This window comes from Pygocentrus nattereri, chromosome 11, assembly GCF_015220715.1.
Source record: "Pygocentrus nattereri isolate fPygNat1 chromosome 11, fPygNat1.pri, whole genome shotgun sequence".
Lineage (NCBI taxonomy): Eukaryota > Metazoa > Chordata > Actinopteri > Characiformes > Serrasalmidae > Pygocentrus > Pygocentrus nattereri.
The window spans coordinates 20,043,729-20,065,531 of record NC_051221.1 but is presented as its reverse complement, the minus strand read 5'-3'; the positions used below and the strand labels follow the sequence as shown (position 1 = coordinate 20,065,531).

Below are 21,803 nucleotides of genomic sequence, written 5' to 3'. Positions count from 1 at the left end.
GTCTACTGAAAAGTCCCATCCCAAGCATTTGGCTGATGTGTAATGACAAATCAATCATGCAGTCACTTAAGCCTCTAGATGTTGGCAGATTATGGCAGGACTGAGATATAGCTCCATGCTAATGGGCTTGTCCCAAGATGACCTTGTCTGTGAGTGTAATGGTTTAGGAAAAGGGTGCTGTGGGTTTAGAGGTCATCAGGAGAGTCTCCCACTCATCCATCCAAGCAAATACCCTATCTCAGTTGCACAGAGACACTACAGGTCAAACTTGGGTGACCTTGTAGGCATCTGCTTCGGCAATTTAGGTGCAACAATATTGGAAAAACATTTCCAATCATTTCATCCTGAAGTCTGGATAATACAGATGTCATAAAATAGTCTTAATTTACATATTAAAAGGGACACTCTGGTCAAAATATTTTTAAAAAATGTTACCTTTTCTACATCTCTTCAACTTTACATTAGTATAACATACCTTCTCACCTTCTGCAGCAGTGCTGCAATACTCTCTCGAGCTAGATTTTAGGTTTAAAGACTGGGAAAACTCCCTTCTGGTTATGTATCTTGAAGGTGGGAGGAGCTTATGAAAAACTACAGGAGCTTTGGGGCAGATACTTGAGGATAAACTGTTCATTTTTTTCTTTCATTTTCACTGGCCTGCTACTACAGACGGAAGAAGATGGCTAATTTACCGCCAGGAAACTGAATATCGCATTTGGATTTTAGCGTCTGAATTGTCTGAATTGCTTTTTTGCAGTGGGGGGAATCTTAATGCGTGTGTGACGTATTTGCATGCTGGGTATTGTAGAGATAAAATACTGATGAATTTTGCGTGCTAAACTGCCTAGCTCATATTTACTACTCCCATATCACCTTAGAGACCACTCTGTTGCACCTCTGCAACAATTAGCCAAGATATAACCAAAACCAAAACAAACATGGGTCAGAAATACTACTGGAGAAATGGAGACATCATTCGTCACCTCCCTTTCTAAAGATGTGAACAGGCTGCACTGGCCAGCAGGTCGATGGCTAGCTCTGGTCACTGAGCTACTGTATACAGATGATCAATAGGGACAACTAGGCCAGTTCAATACAGACAAGTCACCCTATAGGCCAATCATCTATGCTGGGGGGTTACTTGGAGGATTGTAATGAATCTCTGGAGAACACAGGCAACCAATCATTTGCAGTGTGGAGTTATGTGTAATGTCAGGCAGTGCTCAAGTCTCATTGACTGCAAAGAGAGAATCAGTAGGTCAAATTATCTATGGCCACCTGACAGTCTCTTGACAGTTTGTGGCTACAATACAGAACATTATGATAATACAATCCTTGGGCTGCAAGATATGAATACTAGTATTGTGATTATATTGCAACATTTTGCAATACACCTTACTATACAAAGACCTGCAACCTTATTAAGTACAGCTCCTTGGTTCTGCACTCGTCCATTTTTAAAGCTCTGCTTATATATAGAAGCACCTTGTAGTTCTACAATTACAGACTGTAGTTTAACTGTTTCTCTGCTTATCATTTGACCCTGTTCTTCAATGACTCTCACAGGACCACCACAGAGCAAGTATTATTTCATATTTTATAATTACCAGTAATTAAATACTTTTTTAGCTGCAACATCACTGCGATTTAAACTTGCGTTCTCCTGATGATAGGTTGAAACCTACACAGTGGTGTCACTGAGAAGCCCCATATAAGGGCTCAATGACATCTTTAATTATACAACATCAATACAGGCTGAACTGACAAACTTGAACACAAAATAATATTATGAGTACACAAAAAATCATCTTCTATGAAGAAATAATTAACAGAAACCAAAGCCTTCAATCTTCAGTACTACAATATTTATATTATTTAAGACTGTGAGCTTTTTGTTTATTAGAGTTTAAGAAGTGTGACAATTGAGAACAGTAATATTTCACATTTTAAGTTGACCAAAGTTATAACAGTTTAATCAATCATTCTGTATATAGCAAACTTCTTCTTTTGGCTGCTCCCTTTAGGGGTCGCCACAGCGGATCATCTGCCTCCATCTTGCCTTATCCATTGCCTCCTCTACTTTCACGCCAACCATCTCCATGTCCACCTTCACTACATCCATAAACCTTCTCTGAGGTCTACCTCTTCTCCTTCTACCCGGCAGCTCCATCTCCAACATTTTTTGACCAAGAATATCCACTATTCCTCCTCAACACATGTCCAAACCATCTCAACCTGGCCTCTCTGGCTTTATCTCCAAACTGCTCCACCTTCACTGTCTCTCTGATCTGCTCATTTCTAATCTTGTCTATCCTTGTCACTCCCAACGAAAATCTCAGCATCTTCATCTCCGCCACCTCCAGCTCAGCCTCCTGTCTTTTAGACAGAGCCACAGTCTCCAAACCATACATCATAGCAGGACGCACTACTGTCTTGTAAACCTTCCCTTTCACTCTTGCTGCTATCCTTCTGTCACACATCAGCCCTGACATCGGTCTGCACCCTCTTCTTCACCTCTTTTCTACACTGTCCATTGCTCTGGATGGTTGACCCAAGATGTTTGAAGTCATCCACCTTTACGACCTCTAGTCCTTGCATCTTCACCTTTCCACCTGCCTCCCTCTCATTCACACACATGTATTCCGTCTTATCTCTACTGACCTTCATTCCTCTCCTCTTCATTGCAAACCTCCACCTCTCCAGATTCTCTTTCACCTGCTCTCTACTCTCACCATAGATTACAATGTCATCTGCAAACATCATGTTCCATGGAGCCTCCTGCCTGACCTCATCTGTCAACCTTTCCATCACCATCGCAAACAAGAAGGGGCTCAAAACTGATCCCTGATGTAACCCTACCTTCACCTTGAAACCATTTGTCACTCCAACTGCACACCTCACCACTGTCTCACTATCCTCATACATGTCCTGCACCACCCTAACATACTTTTCAGCTACACCTGACTTCCTCATACAGTACCACAGTTCCTCTCTTGGCACCCTATCATATGCCTTCTCTAGATCCACAAAGACACAATGTAGCTCCTTCTGACCTTCTCTGTACTTCTCTACCAACACTCTCAATGCAAAAATTGCATCTGTGCTACTCTTTCTTGGCATGAAATCAAACTGCTGCTCACTGATCTGAACCTCTCGCCTTAGCCTTGCTTCAACAACTCTTTCCCATACCTTCATGGTGTGGCTCATCAACTTTATACCTCTGTAGTTACTGCAGCTCTGCACATCACCCTTGTTCTTAAAAATGGGTACCAGTACACTGCTTCTCCACTCATCAGGCATCCTCTCACTCTCCAGGATTTTGTTAAAAAACCTGGTTAAAAAGTCCACTGCCTTCTCTCCTAAACATCTCTATACCTCCACAGGTATGTCATCTGGACCAGCTGCCTTTCCATTCTTCATCCTTTTTAAAGCTGCCCTCACTTCCACCTTACTAATTCTCTGCACTTCCTGATCCACTATCTCTCCCCCCGTTGTCCTCCACTCTCTCTTGTTTTCCTCATTCATTAGTTTCTCAAAGTACTCCTTCCATCTACTCATCATCATCTCTGTTCACTCACTAGTACATTTCCCTCTCTATCCTTTATCAGCCTAACCTGCTGTACATCCTTTCCAGCTCTATCTCTCTGTTTAGCCAAACGATACAAGTCCTTTACTCCTTCTTTACTGTCCAGCCTCTCATACAGCTCATCATAGGCCTGAGCCTTTGCCTTTGCCACCATTCATTTCGCTCTGTGACTAGCCTCACAGTACTCCTGCCTACTTCCTTCATCTCTCTGGTTATCCCACTTTTTCTTAGCTGCCTTCTTCTTCTGAATACTTTCCTGGACTTCCTCATTCCACCACCAACTTTCCTTGTCTTCTTTCCTCTGACCAGACGAAACACCCAACACATTCTTGCCAGTTTCTCTCACCACCTCAGCTGTAGTTTCCCAGTCCTCAGGTAGCTCCTCACTGCCCCCAAGGGCCTGTTGCAATTTTTCCCTGAAAACCAACCATCCTCCTCCTTCAGCTTCCACCATCTAATCTTTGGCTATGCCTTCACTCTCTTCCTCTTCTTTGTTTCTAATCTCATTCTACAGACAACCACCCTATGCTGCCTTGCTACACTTTCCCCTGGTACCACTTTAGAATCTCCAATCTATAATGTATATAGCAAACAACCATTCCATATTAAGTCATATATAATTAAAAACTAATCAAGTATAAAACAAAAATCTAAGCATTGTGATTGGTTAGAGGGTGTTTTTCATCATCTCAGATTTGGTTTGCTCTTACAGACATGGAAGCAGATGTCCCCTTGAGCCCATGAGGTTTGGATAAGGCAACGAGCATCCCTGCAGTATCTCAGTTTCCAGACCAGTTACTGTAAAATGGGTGTGCAATAGCCTCCCGAATGGCCTATATTGAATTGTCAAGAATACGTCTCCTCCATCTCATCCAATCCCATCCAGGGCTGAAACAGCTTTCCTTTATTTGAAGCTAGCTCCACGTAGAATGCCCATCAACTCAACATTTCCAACAGAAGGATCACTTGTTGCTCTGGCAACGAGGTCTCTCAGAATATTTCAGCACTTGACTGGCTCTATGCTGGCAATTGAGCACGTTTGAACTATTAGCACTGGCGTACTGCGGGGAGCTAGGCCCACTTATCTCCCTCCACCCGAGACAACATCCATATTCAGCAGCCAACTCTGCGCTGCGAGTGCTGGGCATTGATGAAAGAGAACAGCGTTCAGCACAACACTATAACGTGCTTAAAATCAGCGCCTGATGAATGTCAAGATGAGAGATTGAGCCTGGAAGAGTTGGAACCCTAAGGTGCCTGGAATGACTAGGTGGACTGAAGGAGAACAGATGTACACACTGTACTGGAGGACCACAGAGTTGGTCAAGAGGCAGGATGAGCTGTTGTCTCTCCTTACATCCTGTCCCAGAGCCATGAGCCCTTTCTGGGCTACATAGCATTGCCACACTGATTATCAGCACAAACTCGGGTCACGACAGAAGAAATGCCACCCATACAGATACATTCTGTTACATTTTAGCACAACCAGAGGGGGGACAATACTATGGAACTAACATTATTGTGAACAATTACATAACTTTACACTTTCCTTCATCTAATAAAAGCATCACTGGTGTATCATCAGTACTTCTAGAAAACTAAACAACTGCATTTATTATAAAAAAATAATCAAAAAAAGATTTAGTATAGCATGTAAACAACAACCAGTGCCTGTCAACATCAACAACCATAGTAACTGCAATAACTACATAGTAACAAGTAGCCCGCTTTACATTATCTCAGCCACTAGTGCTATTATCTTCATTTAATTTTCTTATTATTTGACTTCCACTCATTTTCATTCTAAAATACTTCATTTTTGCAAATTAAAGTTACTCTATATTCATGTCCATTTTTAAATGTGGCTCTACTGGTCCCATTTTTGTCTAATTTGTGTCTTGTTCGTAAAACTTAGAATTCACTAATATTTTTTTTCTGAGACATAACAAATATATTTTTTATCAAAAAAGCTTCTTAGGTGACATAAAAGCATTCGTATCGCTTTGTGCCATCTCATTCTGCATTATTTAAAAATCAAAAATAAACAAAAAATTAGTGGTCATCTGGTCACCGAATAAGTGAAGGAAGTGCCTGACTTTCAAGCCATTATTCAATAAATATCATCTCACAGCTGCTAAATAAACAGTGCTCTATAATAAGGAGAGAGGAACTGGTTAGCATTAGCTTAGCTAGCACGATAGCAGCTCTGCTCACCACAGTTCAAGGATAACTAAAACACAAATGTAAGTTTAGTTGATGGTGTTTAAAATCTGGAGTGAAGAGCAGAAACAGCTGCTGAAGGTACAGAAAGGCAAAAATAAACATGTTCCGTAATGCTTAGATCTGTAACATTGACAAACTTAACATTAGCTTAGCAAGCAGGCTACTGGCTCTAACACAGTACTGGTTTGATTCTGGCACTCTGATAAAAACAAGTCCATCCATCCAATTTCTATTGAGCCTATCCCAGCAGTCATCGGGCGGAAGGCAGGATACACCCTGGACAGGTCGCCAGTCCATCGCAGGGCAGACAGACAGACACAGTCACTCACACCCGGGGGCACTTTAGCATATCCAATTGGCCTGACTAAAACTAGATGATAAAAACAAGTGTAGATGATAAACACTAATCTCAGAGAGCAGAAGTTGAATGACTGGAGTGACAGAAACCAAAATCCTGTTGTTAAATGTAGTGTTTTGGCTAAGCTAACAATAACTTAATAAGCTGGTCAAATGTTCCATACACCACAGTACAGCTTTGGTTCTAGTTAAGTGATGCTAAAACGACAGCCGTTTAGAGGATATGTGAGAGCGTTAAGTTGAATGACTGGTGTCAGAGTGATAGTGAAAATGAACGTATTCTGTGGCATGTAGCTCTTCGCCATTATGAAGCCCGTTCTGATTTCCAGACTGCCCAGACTGATTTCACAGGACCCTCAGCTAGAATTAGCAAGTTCATTATCATGCAAGCCAGTAGAGTTAACTGTAAAACTTGTCACTGATTGAATTCAGTCATGTGCTAACACATTTACAATTACATAATACGATTAAATAAATACACAAAAAGGCAGGCTTACATATCGCCCTGTGAGGTGAACCAGGGGAAGTAATAGCAGGATGGGGATGTATGATTCACTCCACTTGGTCACTGAACAACTACAGTTTCCTGGCTAATTTTAGCCCTCTTTCTACAATATAAACAGATGGAATGCGTTTATTTGGCTGCTCACATATTGAACTTAAAATTGACATTTTTAATGCGCTCAATATTTTTAAATATACCTTATTATAATTATACCACGTAACCATATTGATACATCTCTCACTTTTACAGAAAACTGTTTTAAGTGCTATAACTCCACCTGCAGTTCATGTATTGAGAATATACAACCAGCTTGTCCTATTCAAAAAGACTTGTACAAAAGTAGGTAACACTAACACATTGATAAAGTGTATAAATTATAATAAACTGCATTACAAAGAGCTGTGGAAATTCCCATGAAATCCCCATTTTTGCTATTTTAGCCATGCCTATTATCTGCGCTTCTCTCTCTGCCACTAAATGATTCTGCTTTGCAGGCTCTCCTGGTCAGGAGCGCAGGTGTGTTTCTGCTCCGATTCAGCCAACAAAAAACAGAATGAAATCATTCACAGGGGCCAGTCATTAGTGTCACAGTGATGGAGAGATAGAGAAAGAGGGTGGAAAAAAGAGAAGAGAATGAGAAGTTTGTTTAATGTCTCTGACCAAAAGAAGGGAAGAATTGGAAAGGTTCAGAATAAACAAGGCATTGTTTTTAGGTGCATTCAAGTGTTAAAATACCAAATCCTTTTCATGTCAAAATAAAGAAGGAGCTGCAGAGCGATTCTGAAATGTTCAAAACTGTGTAGTGTTCAAAATTCCAGAAAATCCACCAGTCCCTGATATTTAGTTTGGTGAAAAGTCCTTGGGGCAAAAATCCATTCCCAATTTAGCTTAGAATGTAGGAATCTATACTTAATACAACCTCTGTCAGGAGAATAGGGGAATTTGAACAGGAACTGGCAACAAAATTAGACAGGAATCTTGGTCATTTGACCTTGTTATTGATTAAGTCAGACCGAGAAACCACAGTCCATGGATGGGTTATAACGTGCAGCTGAACAAAGATACGGGCACTGGCAATGTCTGAGACTCGGCACAGATCGAATCTTTATTGATGCAGGGAGCTAAACTGAGACTACAGTTTTCTTTGCAGTTAAGTATATATAAATATAGAATAAATATTAAATACATTTTTCTTGTTATAATAATAATTTATAAGATGTGAACTGAAATATTATAAGCTATTCGCCAAAAGATATTTTAAAGTCCTTTAATCAATAAGAGCTTCATGAAATGGTTTCCATGGCCAAGCAGCTGTGCACATGCTTAAGATCTCTATTCACAATCACCAAGCATGGAGTAGTGGTGTAAAACACTGTCACTGGAGCAGTGGAAACGTGTTCTCTAGAGCGATGGAATCACACTTCAGTGAAGGGTAATGTTAATGCTACAAAACACAAAGACTTTTTAGTCAATTAAATGCTTTAAACTTTGTGGCAACAACAGTTTGGGGAAAGCTTTCTTACTCAAGCATGACTGTGACCCTGGGCACCATGCAGGATCTTTAAAGACGTAGTTATTAGACGTAGTTTGGCATGGAGGATCTCCAGAGGCCTTCACAGAGCCCTGACCTCAACTCCACTGAACACCTTTGGGATGAAATGGAACGCTGATTGTGAGCCAGACCCTCAGTGCCTCACAAATGCTCTTTTGACTCAATAGCCACAAATTCCCACAGTCCCACTCCAAAGTATTGTGGAAAGCTTTCCCAGAAGAGTGTAAGCTGTTATCACTACAAAAGGGCGCCAACTCCATTTTAATCCCCATGGTTTTGGAACAGGAAGCTCATATAGATGGACTCATACGTGGTCACGTGTCCACATACTTTTGTCCATACAGTGTTGGTGGAGAAAAGAAGAGATTTTGTAAGGGTAAAGCTGTATAGTAAGAGAGTTGAACACAGTAGAGTGGAGATGTGTGTGGCAGACAGTGTGTGGTGCTGAGAGTGAAGTGCGCTCCATCTATAATCTTTTGGCAGCTAGAGCGGTGAAATGAAGGCGAGGGAAATGCTGTCCTGCATGTGTGAGGATATAACCTGATTAGAGCCATCCACAGCACGCACTCTCTCATCTGAACTGCTCCCATACCTCTCTATTTTCTCATTCTCTCCATCACCCCACAACTTCTCCTCTGCCCTCTCTCTCAGATCACCTTCTGCAAGACCTCAGCTCTGTCTGTTATGTTGTCTGTTTCTTACTCTATGTCTCTCCATCACCACATGGCTCTTCATCATGTTCTTACACACAACACAGAGAGAGTGAGACAAAACACATTTATTTTTGTCATAGTGCATGTTTCTCTGATAGTCATTCCGCAGCTTATTTCCCCCCAGAGCTGAGGCATGTTCCCTGTGTCTGTGTGTGGGGTCGGTATGTGGAATGTGTAGTAAGGCCATGATGGCTAGAGTGCAGTAGAGGGTTCACAGTGCATTATGAGGTGCAAGAGCATGCCTCATTTTCCTGTCCTCTGCTCTATCTGTGCCTCACTCGCTCCATCTCTCATTTTCTTTCACTTCAATTATTTGCTTCAGGGGGCAATTATTACACCCTCTCCAGCCCTCTCCATCCTAACTTTTTTCTCTTTCTAACCTCTCTCTCTCTCTCTCTCTCTCTCTCTCTCTCTATATATATATATATATATATCTACTCACTTTCTCCACGTTCACTCATGCTCCACTCCTGACACTTTATCTGTGTGCCAGTCAGTATCTCTTTCTTTTTTCGTACATGCTTTGTTCTCTCCCTTCGACCCTCTCTCCCCACCTAGTGAACACTTCAAGACTTGACATTTAGAGCACTATTTTGATTTTGCAGCAAAATGATTGTTTATTTACTTTCCTGCCTAAATATGTTTGCAATGTTGTTTGGACTTGAAATATACAAATAATTCTCCTTTCAAGAGATATTTTATTATTAGGCAGGTTTCAGTGTAATTTAGTTTGACTACATAGTCACTTACTAATATTTTACCCACAATATTTAGACCTCACATTTACACAATTGTACTTCACACTTACTCAGTTAATACACTGAACCGGTTTGGCATTTCAATCTAACAGAGTTAATCAACAGTATGTAATTTTTGGGGCTCTCACTGGTAGAAATATACATTTTGTAATGTTGGTTGTGCTTCGGACCCCTTCCCTGAGAAGATGAATCTGATGAATGTCAGTGCTTCAAACTGAACTTAGTGAAGGATTAGTCTTCTGAGGGTGTATGTGAATTCTACTATTCTACTATTGTTATCATAACTTTATCAGTATAATATTGATTTTATATTTAAACATCAAGTTGGACCTTCGTCTGTACATGTAACGTTAATGCGTAAAAGACAAGCGATGTGGTCCAAAAAACTCTCAAGAAGTCAAACCCAACACCTCAGACTTTTATTAATTCAGGCATTACAGAGTGACACCACACCCAATAAAATTTAGCATGTTTTTTTTCTTTCAATTTTAACAAAAAAATTTTACAAAATGCTGCTCAAACTGTCTTTGAATCTACCATTACATTACTGGGGGGGGACTCAGGGACGTGGGAAATATGGGTGATGAAAGTACAACAGTACAACCAGATTTCAGCATTGGTTAACGGCATCTGCTAAAACTAGTTAAAAAAAAGACCTGAACTGAAACTAATTTCAAAATAGTGAAGACCTATATTTACTTGTTTTTGTACTTATGTTTTTTTGTTTGTTTTTACATATTTCAAAAACCTGCAGTAGCTGAGCGCTGCTTAGATAAACAATGTTTTTTCATTACAGCAAGCTGAATGGCTTCCCCTTAACCACTGTTGCATTGCTAAAATACATGCAGGTTGAGCTGCAAAGAGAGAAAGTGTGTGCAGAGCTGTAGGCCATTTCTGAGCCCCAAAGTGAACTCATACTGTTTTCTAAACTTAAACAAACAAAAAGAAAAACAATGATGTCCTGCACTTTAACTACATTCTTTGTTATGAACTGTTATGAGTGTATGACTATGGGTGTGACGCAATTGGTTACCATGCTATACATCACCAATCTGACTGAATGTCATCCAGAAGAGCAGAGAAATCTGTGGGTGATCAGCAGTTTAATGTATCAGTTATGTGATTATACTATCTTCTCTGGTCACGCTGTAGTCATGACATACTCTGTTGGATGTAAATTATAAAAAAAAAATTCAAATGGAAAAAAGGCAAATCATTCCGTCATCACGTGACATTACTTATTCACATCTTGTACCGTCTCACGTCCCTGTTGCAGCTTGAACCTCACATTTACCCATTAATACCAAGAATTAAAGGGACTAAGGGAATAAATAAAATGTTAACTTTTGTCTTACTTAACTGAAAAGTAAAAGTAACGGTGACAGAAAATTTCAGGTCAAAAGCTTATTGCTCCATTTTTATTGCTCTACTTTTTCCTTTTTATACATTTTCAGACCAACTGAAAGCAACAGCTGCCATTTACATTCAGTGAACTTTTTTGTCCTGTAGAGTTACCATTTCAGAATATATTCCCTGCATATTACAACAGAGCAAACAGCTTCTACATGTAATCCCAGATCGTGCAGGGACTGTACTAACTTCCAAACATTGCCTTACTGTGTAAAGCATCAAAAAACTCTCACCTCCTCGATTTCTATAGATCTCCTGCACACAATAATAACGGAAGTAAACCACAAGCAGTGCACTAAGGAGCAGGCTTATCTCAGCCCATTGGTGGGGGGGTGTCATTGAGTGGTGGTTGCCCGAGCCTTTAAACCAATGAGGGCTGATGGTGAGCCAGAGGGGAGATCAGGGAGATTGAGGGTGTCAGACGGCATCTAATCCAACTCCCCTGCACTGACTAACACTGCGCCAGGCCTGAAACACACTAGATTAGGGAAACAGCAACGCGTTTGATTGTCATTTGCCATGCCACTGCACGAGGAAATCGAGCCACACCGCAAACACGACCAAGAGCTGATAACCGAAGCTGATATAAAAAGATAGAGCAGGAGAACGCTTCATTGGTGACAGAATCTTCCCTAATCAGGAGATATCAAGAAGAGAGAGAAGCGAATCATTGTTGATGCAATAGATGAAAATCTTTCATGGCTCATGCAGCTTCCAACAAAGTAGCATCTACCCTGAACCAAGTCTCTTTGTTTGCCAGTTTGTGGCAGTCAGCCGTGTGTAAAGGGCAAGATTTGGAGCGTCACGATGTACTTTAAACAAATCCAATTCATTTTTGGCCAGTAACTGTCAAAGACTTAACAATGGGGTAAAGCATAAATAAATGTGTGAACTGAATATCCTACTCTTCCACGGCTGTTCTGAAACAGAACAGATATATAGTACCAGATACACAGTATAGCAAATTGTACATTAGACAGCCAATCAGACATGTTAGTCAGCTGACAATTACTTCTTGACCTGCCTAACCAGTCTTAAAACTTTTTTTTTTGATTTCATGAAGTATCAGTTTCTAGACTCCACCCTCACCTCCCTCTGTCGCTGTCTGTTTGCTCCTATCTGGTCTCTTTTCAAAGCTGCAGTGAGTCACTATAGATAATGAATATTAATCAAGTCTTGGGCATAAAGAAATCAGCCTCTGAACACACACCTGAAGAGCAGCAGGCCAGCCTGAGAATGACCTGTCTGCACATGGACCCCTTCATTAGAACAGGCAAACCAGAGAATGCCCGCACACATACACACACACACACACACAGGAATGTTATCTGGTGTCACCCGGACTGTATTTGCTTGTGTGTGTCTGTCACAGCAGCTGGATTGAGTTTCACAAATGCTAACTACTCCCTCAGGATTCACCTTCTTACCACATCACGTCTCCTATAGTCTCCAACACTCAATCACACTCACTCTCCCTCTCTCTTTCTCACTCACACATCATTCTCACTACTACCGTCTACATTACTCGTCCAGTTCCAAACTCAAGTGACCAAAATCTCATCTCTTTTTCCGTCTTTTCACCCTAAATTCGAATTCAGGCAAACGTAATATTATGCCCCAATCACTCTTGGCATACATGTGCTTTCATACTACACTGGCTATTCCACCATAACCCCCCCAACCCCAAACAGGTCCCCTGGTGCGAGTGTGTGTTGTGGCCATTCTGGCAACTGTGTCGTGTCACCTCAGCATGGAGCTGCTCGCGCAACTGTGACGCCAGACACACCGTATTGCATTTGCATATAAAAAGGTGACATTTGCGGCCGGAGAGCAGAGAGGAGACGGGTGGAGCAGGGGGGAGGGGCTGTAGGGTGGGGATTGGGAGGGAGAGGGGCAAGGTGCTCGACAGGCTCATATTCAGTGACAGCAGAATGAGACAATGAGAATGTCAAGGGGAAACAGCATGACAGCTCTTTGTCCTTCCACATGAGATTGAACGAAATCAGTTAAGCCCCACTCACTGAGCCCGCCACTAACAGGCCTGACCACTGAGCTGTGCACGTCCAGCTGCCGAACAGAGATTCTAATGAGTGCCTATTCCATTATTACACATAGGTTTCCTGGTGATTCATTGTTTATAATGTCTATGGCTGCTGCTCTTTGAATTGCTCAAAATCTTTACAAAAACAAGTTACTAACAATGGCAGATTGTTAAAGGCCCCATAACACGGAAAAACACATTTTTGGTCTCATGCAGACACTGTTAAAATTTCAAAACATACATACACAAAGCATACATTCCCAGTCCACACAGTCTATACATTTTGAATTCATCATGGTTGAAAGGAATCATGGAAACGTTCACATAAATGTCCATTCACATTAAAGAGTTAAGGAGTGTGGTTATTGCAGATGATCTGTAGAGAATTATTGGATGGGGAAGATGTAGGGAAAAAGAGCATATGCTGTTCTGTTACTGGCTTTCTTCCAAAACTAAAAATGCATCATCGCAGCCTTCCAAAGGATCCAAACATCGGATTTCAGTCCAGTTTGTTTCATTTATTTCAGCCTGGACTGCTTTTAAACAAAGGTATAATGCAAGGCACTTGTGACAGAGGGAGTCAATCAGAAGAGAGGTTATTTACATACATCAGTCCAAAAGGGCTCATATCCTACATTTTTCTTGTTATTAATTTCTTCCCTTTGGCTCCACTTTTGACCTTTGTGTGGATGTATGTATCAAAAACATCTTTTTAACCCACTTAATCCCACTAGGTTCGCAGTTGCAAAAAGAAAAGAAGAGAAGCCCAGATGACCCTGTCCCCCACAACTTCAACCAGCTCATTCTGAGGGATTCCAAGCCACTCCCAGGGAACCTTGGAGATTTGATTCCTCCAGAGGGTCCTGGGACATGCTTGGGGTCTCGTCCTAGTCGGCTGTGTCTGGTTTACCTCCAATGGGAAGCAGTCTTAATCAAATGCCCGAACTATCTCAACTGGCTCCTCTTTATGTGGAGGAGTAGTGTCTTTATTTTGAGCTCCTCAGCTCCTCTCCCTGTCAAGTAGGGTGAAGCCCGCCACCCTCTGAAGAAAGCTCATTTTGTACTTTTGTCCCTTGTATCCATGACCTCATACTTTCAGTCATTACCCAAAGCTTATGATCGTAGGTGAGGGTGGGAACATAGAACATTAAAGACAGAGCTTTGCCTTATGGCTCAGCTCTCTCTTCACCACTACAGTCTCTGTACTACTTCCCCTAACTGTCTCAGCCTGCAACTGATCTTACGATCCCTCTTCCAATCACTCGTGAACAAGACCCCTAGATACTTAAACTAATGCACCTGGGACAGGTCATCTCCCCTTCCCTGGAGAGGGCATACCATCCTTTTCCAGGAGAGGACCATGAACTGATACTTGGAGGTGCTGATACGCAGAGCAGCCGCTGCAAACTGCTCCACCACACGCTGGAGGCATCCATGCAATGGAGTCAAAAGGACATCATCTACAAAAAGCAGAGATGCAACCTTCCAGCTTCAAATAATGCCCTCTTGACCTCGGCTATGCCTTGATACCCTGTCCATGAATTTCACAAACAGGAGTGGAGATAAAATACAACCTTGGCGGAGTCCAATATCCACACTGAATGAGCTTTCACTCCAGGCATACAGAGACAGAATGGCCTGGAGCAGTGCCCAAGCCACCCCATACTCTGGGAGGACATTCCACAAAATATCTCAGGCAACACGGTATTAAGCCTTCTCCCAGCCCTCAAAGCACATGTAGACTGAGTTGGCAAACTCACATGCCCCCTCAACAATCCACACAAGGGTAAAAAGCTGGTCCATTGTTCCACGGACGGGACGGAATCAGCATTGTTCCTCCTCAATCCAAGGTTAAACCTCATACCAAAAACGGTCATAATTCATTTTTACATGACCATTTTCCTTCCTCTTTGTCCTTTTAATTAAGCAGGCTGTTATTATTTTGCTAAAGGTTATATTTGAATGCATTTTAGTGGTTTGCCTTAAATTTTTCTAATTTAGCTGTTTTCACTGAAATAGAATTAAGCAAATGGCAATTATAAGCTTGAACATCTGGCATATGAGCTTGAAACCACTAAATACTCTGAAGAGAACAGTTTTTGTCATGCCAGAGGTCCACTAAAACAAGCCACTAAATACAGGTGCTTCCGTTGTGAGATGTTTTCCAATACTGGGTCCGTTAAATGCACGGTTAAAGAATTGTAGGGACAAAACAAGGTTGAAAACATAATCAGTCAAGATTGTCCAACAACCGCAGCAACACCAAAGTGCTTGATACACTTATACAAGCATCACATACTACCAGGTCAGTGATAGGCTGAGAATGGTCCACCAACCAAAAAATAAATGGTCAGCAGTGGTCTTATGGTGGTCCTGTTCCATTATTGGACAGGTTAGAGGGGAGATAAACTGTGCAGCAGCAGATAAGATACAGCCATTGTTAGTAATTGTAAATTAAAAAGAGGACTTTTTTTAAACAGCCAATGACTGTATATCATGTGTCATTTACATGATTTTGTACACCTCATGTAGTATATAGGCCTTTTAATCAAGTTTCATAAAGCAGTCTGAACCACATCTTCTAAAAGGCAGCAGCATATTCAGAACCCGACTTCTATTGTGTCTTTTAGTGATTCAGATCCCGCAGCACTGGTCTTTAGAAGTTCCCGCCGGCATGTAGGGCTGCACCGGGGGCATTTATCCTCACAGCAGTGGTACAGGAGGAGGGCTGGGAGACACCACTGATCAGCTCATTAGCTCTGTAAGGGGTGCAGGTTGGCCATGGTTGGCTCAGCAAGCTCTGTGTGAACAACATGAAGAAACAGCTGGAGGGCAGAGGTGGGTGCAGTCTCATTTCTCAGCATTACATAAATCTTCAGGGGCGCACCAAGATCTGCTCATTGCACCTCACATTGCAGCCTAACACAGAGCTCCTGATCCACACTCACATCTATCCATATACATGCCATTTGGATGCAGTTTATACATGGAGAGTGAAAAAAGCAGGGTAGAAAGTGGCTTAAGCAAACTGCAGCATATTTGGACCACATGCTCTGCCTGAGGCAGGGAGAGTGTAGCAGCATGGGAACATTTATGCGGGCTTTGTTTTAACCACACCACATGGAGCCGGCGCATTCTGCGCTAATTAGGCTATATTGAATTCAATATCAACAAGTTTTTCAATTCCACTGAGAGGCTGGAAGCAATCCACAAGCCACTCAAAGCAAACTTTCCGTCTCAGTGTCCAATCCCCAATCTGATGAGCTTTTACATTGCCAGGACCTGTTATGGAACTTCATGCAATAAAAATGTCACTGTTACAAGCTTTGGAGCAAGTAGTCAAGTTCCTTTTGCCTTAAACTACATGGATCCAAGCAAGCATTGATTAGGCTATAAGATGAGTTATCAAGGTCCATATGGGAGGTAGGATTTGACAAGGGGTGTGTATTTTGACTAATTTGATTCATGATTAGTTCATGAATTAGTTCATAAACAGATATTCAGTAAATTGCAAGGAACAATGGCCAAAAACAAAACAAAGCCAAAATATATGTATGACTGTAGAACATCACTGTGAGGTGTCAACTGTGAGTGTCAGTTCAATTGTCATATTTTCTAAGTGTTTATACTTGTTTTAATGTGGGGGTGGAGCTTCCCTGGGACCTGGCAATAAGCTTTTTCATTTTCATCATCTCTCTTCAGAGAACAATTGTTTGCTGTATCATGTTATTTTACTAAAGGTTAGATTTGAATGCATTTTAGTGGTTTGCCTTCAATTTTTCCAATTTAGCTTTTTTTTTTTTTTTTTTTTTTTTTACTGAAACAGAATTAAGCAAATGGCAATTACAAAATTTAAAGTCTGGTGTATAAGCTTGAAACCACTACATAAGACATGAAAATGTTTTCTAGTACGGGTAAATCCATGGCGCTTTAATATCAACTGATGATTTTTCAGCGGTTCACATGCTCCACTGCACTAAATCTAATTAAACACAACTAATTCTCTTTGCACTAAAACCTGCAGTATTGATATAACCTATTATATCCTCAATAGTGTGTACTGTGATATAATTGATCACATTCTTGATAAACTATTGATTGTTTACTGAAATGACAGGAAACATAGCTGTGGACCTAACATTCACATAGGTTTGATACTACCCTTGCACAGAGTTGCATCATGTGTAATTGGCATATCGACATCTAAGCTCAAAAAATTAAGCCTTGAAATGCCTCTTTCTGATCACTACCAATTACACAGTCAAGCGTAGCACATGCAAAATGAAAAACACTGCTTGTATGCCTAAGGAGAAATAAGACGTGGACTGCATGAGTGCAGTGGTGGTACTCAGAAAGCTATAAGGCTGCAGACCAAACCACACACACCACTGCCTGAAAAAATACGCAGCTCCAAACAACCTGTGGTGTATGTGGCAACACATTAATGATGCTTCCATTTACTCACTGTTTCATGAAGAAACCCTTTAAGGATTGTACCAACTCTTTGGCAAGTCCAGACGTCACTTCCTCGCTCCTATAACTTAATGATAACTTAATGATAGCCATTTTGCATTGTTTTCCATGTATAATAAGCCTTAGAGGCTGTACATTAAAAGGGGTAAAAGATGCAAATCTCATTCCATATCTACTTTTTTCCACTTAATTTAATCATGGCTAATTCCACCCTCTTGTTAGGTCTCCTCTTATCATGCAATGCTACAAAGCTGGAATGAAAACTAGCATGTGTTTTCTCAGATACATGTGAAAGCAGCCAGAGACATGTGAAACCTATTGCGCTCTCTGGGGATACCGGACACAGACAGCTGTGGCCTCGCCAAAGATTGAACTACAGATCTGATGACGATAGGGCCCATGCTTAGACCAGAGGTCTCAAACTACCAGCCTGCAGGAAGTCAGGTTAATTTGGCCTGTCAAATATTTACAATTTATCATTAAATCAGGTCCAGATTTCATTTTTCTGCTGCTTATTATTCACATCTGATAAGCAGATTTGCCTTACCTACCAGACATTGTGGTTAGTTACTTAGAATACGTTATATAAAATCAACTTAGGGGCTGACGCTTTCAATGTTGAATGCAAAAATAAGAGTCCTGCATGCAAGAAAAACCATTCAAACAAAAACCTGACACAGACTGAACATTGCACACTGATCAGGTATGGCTGTAATTGAATTATAATTAACTCAGTTATCCATAGAATTTAAGTTGATAATTAGTTATACCTGCTTTCGTGGATTTATCAAATTATATTAATAGTAGTAGTTGTGGTTTGTGGTGAAAACATGAACATTAACTAAGATGTGCTTAAATGAGTGCAATGTAGTTTAAAAAAAAAATATATATATATATATATGTATGTATGTATGTATGTATGTATGTATGTATACACACACACACACACACACACACACACATTTCCCTGTATTTTTCCAACCAGTTTTCAGTCCAGTTCATCCCCCCATTTTTTTTTTTTTTTTTTTAAGGGAAAAGTGGGCCCATAGGAAGTGTTCCCATGCCTGGCACACAAACACTCAAACACTAAACTGTGGTGGCATGTTTTAGCACAGAGTGAAATTCTTTTTCTTGGCCTTTCAAGGAGAGGGAAGAGCCAAAGGACAGCTGGTAAACAATCAAATGGCAGTCTACTTTTAAACAAACCACTGGAATAGCTCATGATGAGCCCAGATTACCAAATAATACAAAGAAACTCATCATTTATATGTCTCCCATGGAAAACAATTATCCTTAATCAGGTTAGTGCGTCCTCAATTTCACTCCCTACGATCCCAAGGCTGCTTCCATCAGGAGAGCTAATAATGGACCAAGCTTCAGCAGGGGTCTCATTTTACAGGCGATAAATAATGCAATGAATTTAGCCTCTTCATTCTTATGTTCCTAAATTCACATTTTTATTGCCCACTTCAGGACCAGTGAAGAGGAGATAGGGATGGGGGATAGAGAGAGAGAGAGAGAGAGAGAGAGAGAGAGAGAGAGAGAGAGAGAGAGAGAGAGAGAGAGAGAGAGAGAGAGTGGGGCAGGGACAATAACAGCACTACCTTTCCTCTGAAAATGAAGATTATGTCTAAGGTATCTGCTTGTGTTTAATGTGTAATGCAGCTACAAGCTACAAGCAGCTAATAAGACAATATGTTATCATTATCCACATATTGTATGACCAGTACTTTTAGAACACATGAAACTGAAATTAAGAATAAATTAAAAATAAATAAATAAATAAACAATAAAAACATCTGACATTAATTAAACTTACTAAAATGACTGCAGTATGCAGGCTGCAGTTTGTGTCATGACATCAAATATCCTTGACAACAGAGAATGTTTGGTCATCGAAGGCAATTAATTCCTCAATGTTGGAGTTATACTTTCCCTTTTGGGAATGTCATTTGTGATCTCATTACTTCAGTAACTCTGGTTACAGATGGCGGTGGCATGCTTGCAGGGACTTTCCTTCCTCTATTTCTAATGTTTTGCTATACTGTGTTAGGGGTGCAACGATTATTCGACTTAGTCGACTAAAATCGACGACCAAATTGGTTGGCAACTAGTTCGTGACGTCATTACGCATCTTTCTCGCGCCCACTAGGAATGTTTTGACTTTACCACGTAGTCGAGAGTTAACAACAGCTCGATGGCTGCCTAAAAAATCCTCATAAGTATGGAGCTAAACTCAAATAAGGTTGTCGGTTGTGCTGTTTGTAAGCCGACCTTGGCTGGTACGACAGCACATCCTCCGTGCTGGAGCTTCTGAAGAGGAAACTCGGCGGCTCGCTGAAGGAAAAAGACTCTCGGTAAGGTCCCCTGCGTCCCAAACGGCGTACTAGCTCACTAAATAGTGTGTAAAAACAGCGCATACACCATTAGAAGTGCACTCATTAGTGTAGTGTGTGAAGTACAGAAGTGTGGTTTGGAACACAACGACAGTTGTGCTAACGAGCTAGTTCGCTAATGTTAATGCTAAATTCAGCCCTATTTCATGCTCTGAGCTGAGCTGTAACGTTTATATTTCTATTATATGATATATTTATAGTATAGCTGTAACGTTTATATTTCTATTATATGATATATTTATAGTATAGCTGAAATATGTTATATTTCGAAGTGGAGGTTCTCTGGAATCATTAATGGAGCTGAAACAGAGAAGCAAGTACTTGTTATTCACAGCGACCCTGTTCGGTTTCCAGATAATGCTTATAGTTTAAACACCGCATCGTCGGCTTCAAACTCGGCGAACTCAGGAGATCCAAGCAGGTTTCTGTTCTCATTTACGGCATTTGACAGACGCTCTTATCCAGAGCGACTTACAATCTCATCATTTTACACAGGTAGGTGAAGGTGGTGTTAGGAGTCTTGCCCAAGGACTCTTATTGGTATAGTGTAGGGTGCTTGTCCAGGCAGGGACTGAACCCCAGTCTACAGTGTAGAAGGCAGAGGTGTTACCCACTACACTATACCAACCACTAGATAGATTATTCGACTATCAAATTAGTCATTTGTTGTAGCCCTGCTCTGCATATGGAGTGTTATGGCATGTTTTCAAGGAAAAAGGTCTTGAGTATAATGCCTGTAATGTCTGTGTTTAGCTCAAACTGTAATTAGTATTCAGACCTTAGATATTCATAGACCCTAGATTATGTTACAGTCTATTTACATCTAAGGCATTAAGTAAGTTTTATTTATAAAGCACTACAAGTAGGAAATTAAGATGACGAGTGAAAGAAAGACTTGAAACACAGACTTAAACGTGTATAATTACCACAGCCACTCACTATTCAAATGCAAGTTTGTATAAATATGTTTTTAAAATTAGAAGCAGCAACTGAAGGAGGTACAATGTTCTACAGACACAGAGCACAGACTGCAAATGCATGACCACCATTAAACTTCAAACGAGCCCTAGGAAAAGCCAGAAAGTTCTGCAAGGATCATCTCAAAGCTCGCTGTGTGGTAACAGGAGTGAGCATACTGCCAACATGTGAGGGGGCCTGACCATTAAGTGCTTTAAAAGTATCCTGGACTAGACAGATAGCCAGTAAAGTGAAGCAAGGACTGAAGTAATATGATCTCTTTTCTTGGTACTAGTCAGTAACCTGGCTAATAACAGCTAACCTATTAATTGAGAGAGTAATGAGCTAAATATATACAAAATCATTATTTATAGGGTTATTTATACGTTCTTTGGGAGGTTGTTGTCCCAAACCCTAACACTTTTAACTTGTAAAAATAATACTATGACTGTTTTTTGTATTTTGTGGATTCAGCATTTTTTTATGAATTTTTTTGTGAATTTTAAAGATAAGATTTATCACAAGTTTAAATACAAAAAAAAAAAGCTTCCAAAATGCTTTCCCACGTTTGCATGTCACTACTGAAACTAAAAGAATTTTAGTTCTTAGGAGAAACCTTATTTTAGTCACACCCCTGCATTATAGAGCAGGACATGAGACTGCATTGCTGTCCCTGAGAGCCACATGGTAACACTAAGAATCACCACTATCAGGGATACCGAATGGTGCTGCCATCCAAGATCATGAGTTTGATATCTCTGGGGAAGCTATAGTCATCTGTAGCTGGGCGTCCAAGTGAGCACAACTGGCCTCGCTCTCTGAGTATGATGCT

General features: G+C 40.8%; 1 protein-coding gene across 10 annotated transcripts in view; it reads right to left on the bottom strand.

Annotated features, from left to right (window-relative positions):
* The window catches only part of brsk2a (BR serine/threonine kinase 2a), a 258,655-nt gene that overhangs the window by 84,472 nt on the left and 152,380 nt on the right, over positions 1–21,803 (bottom strand). The window lies entirely within an intron of this gene.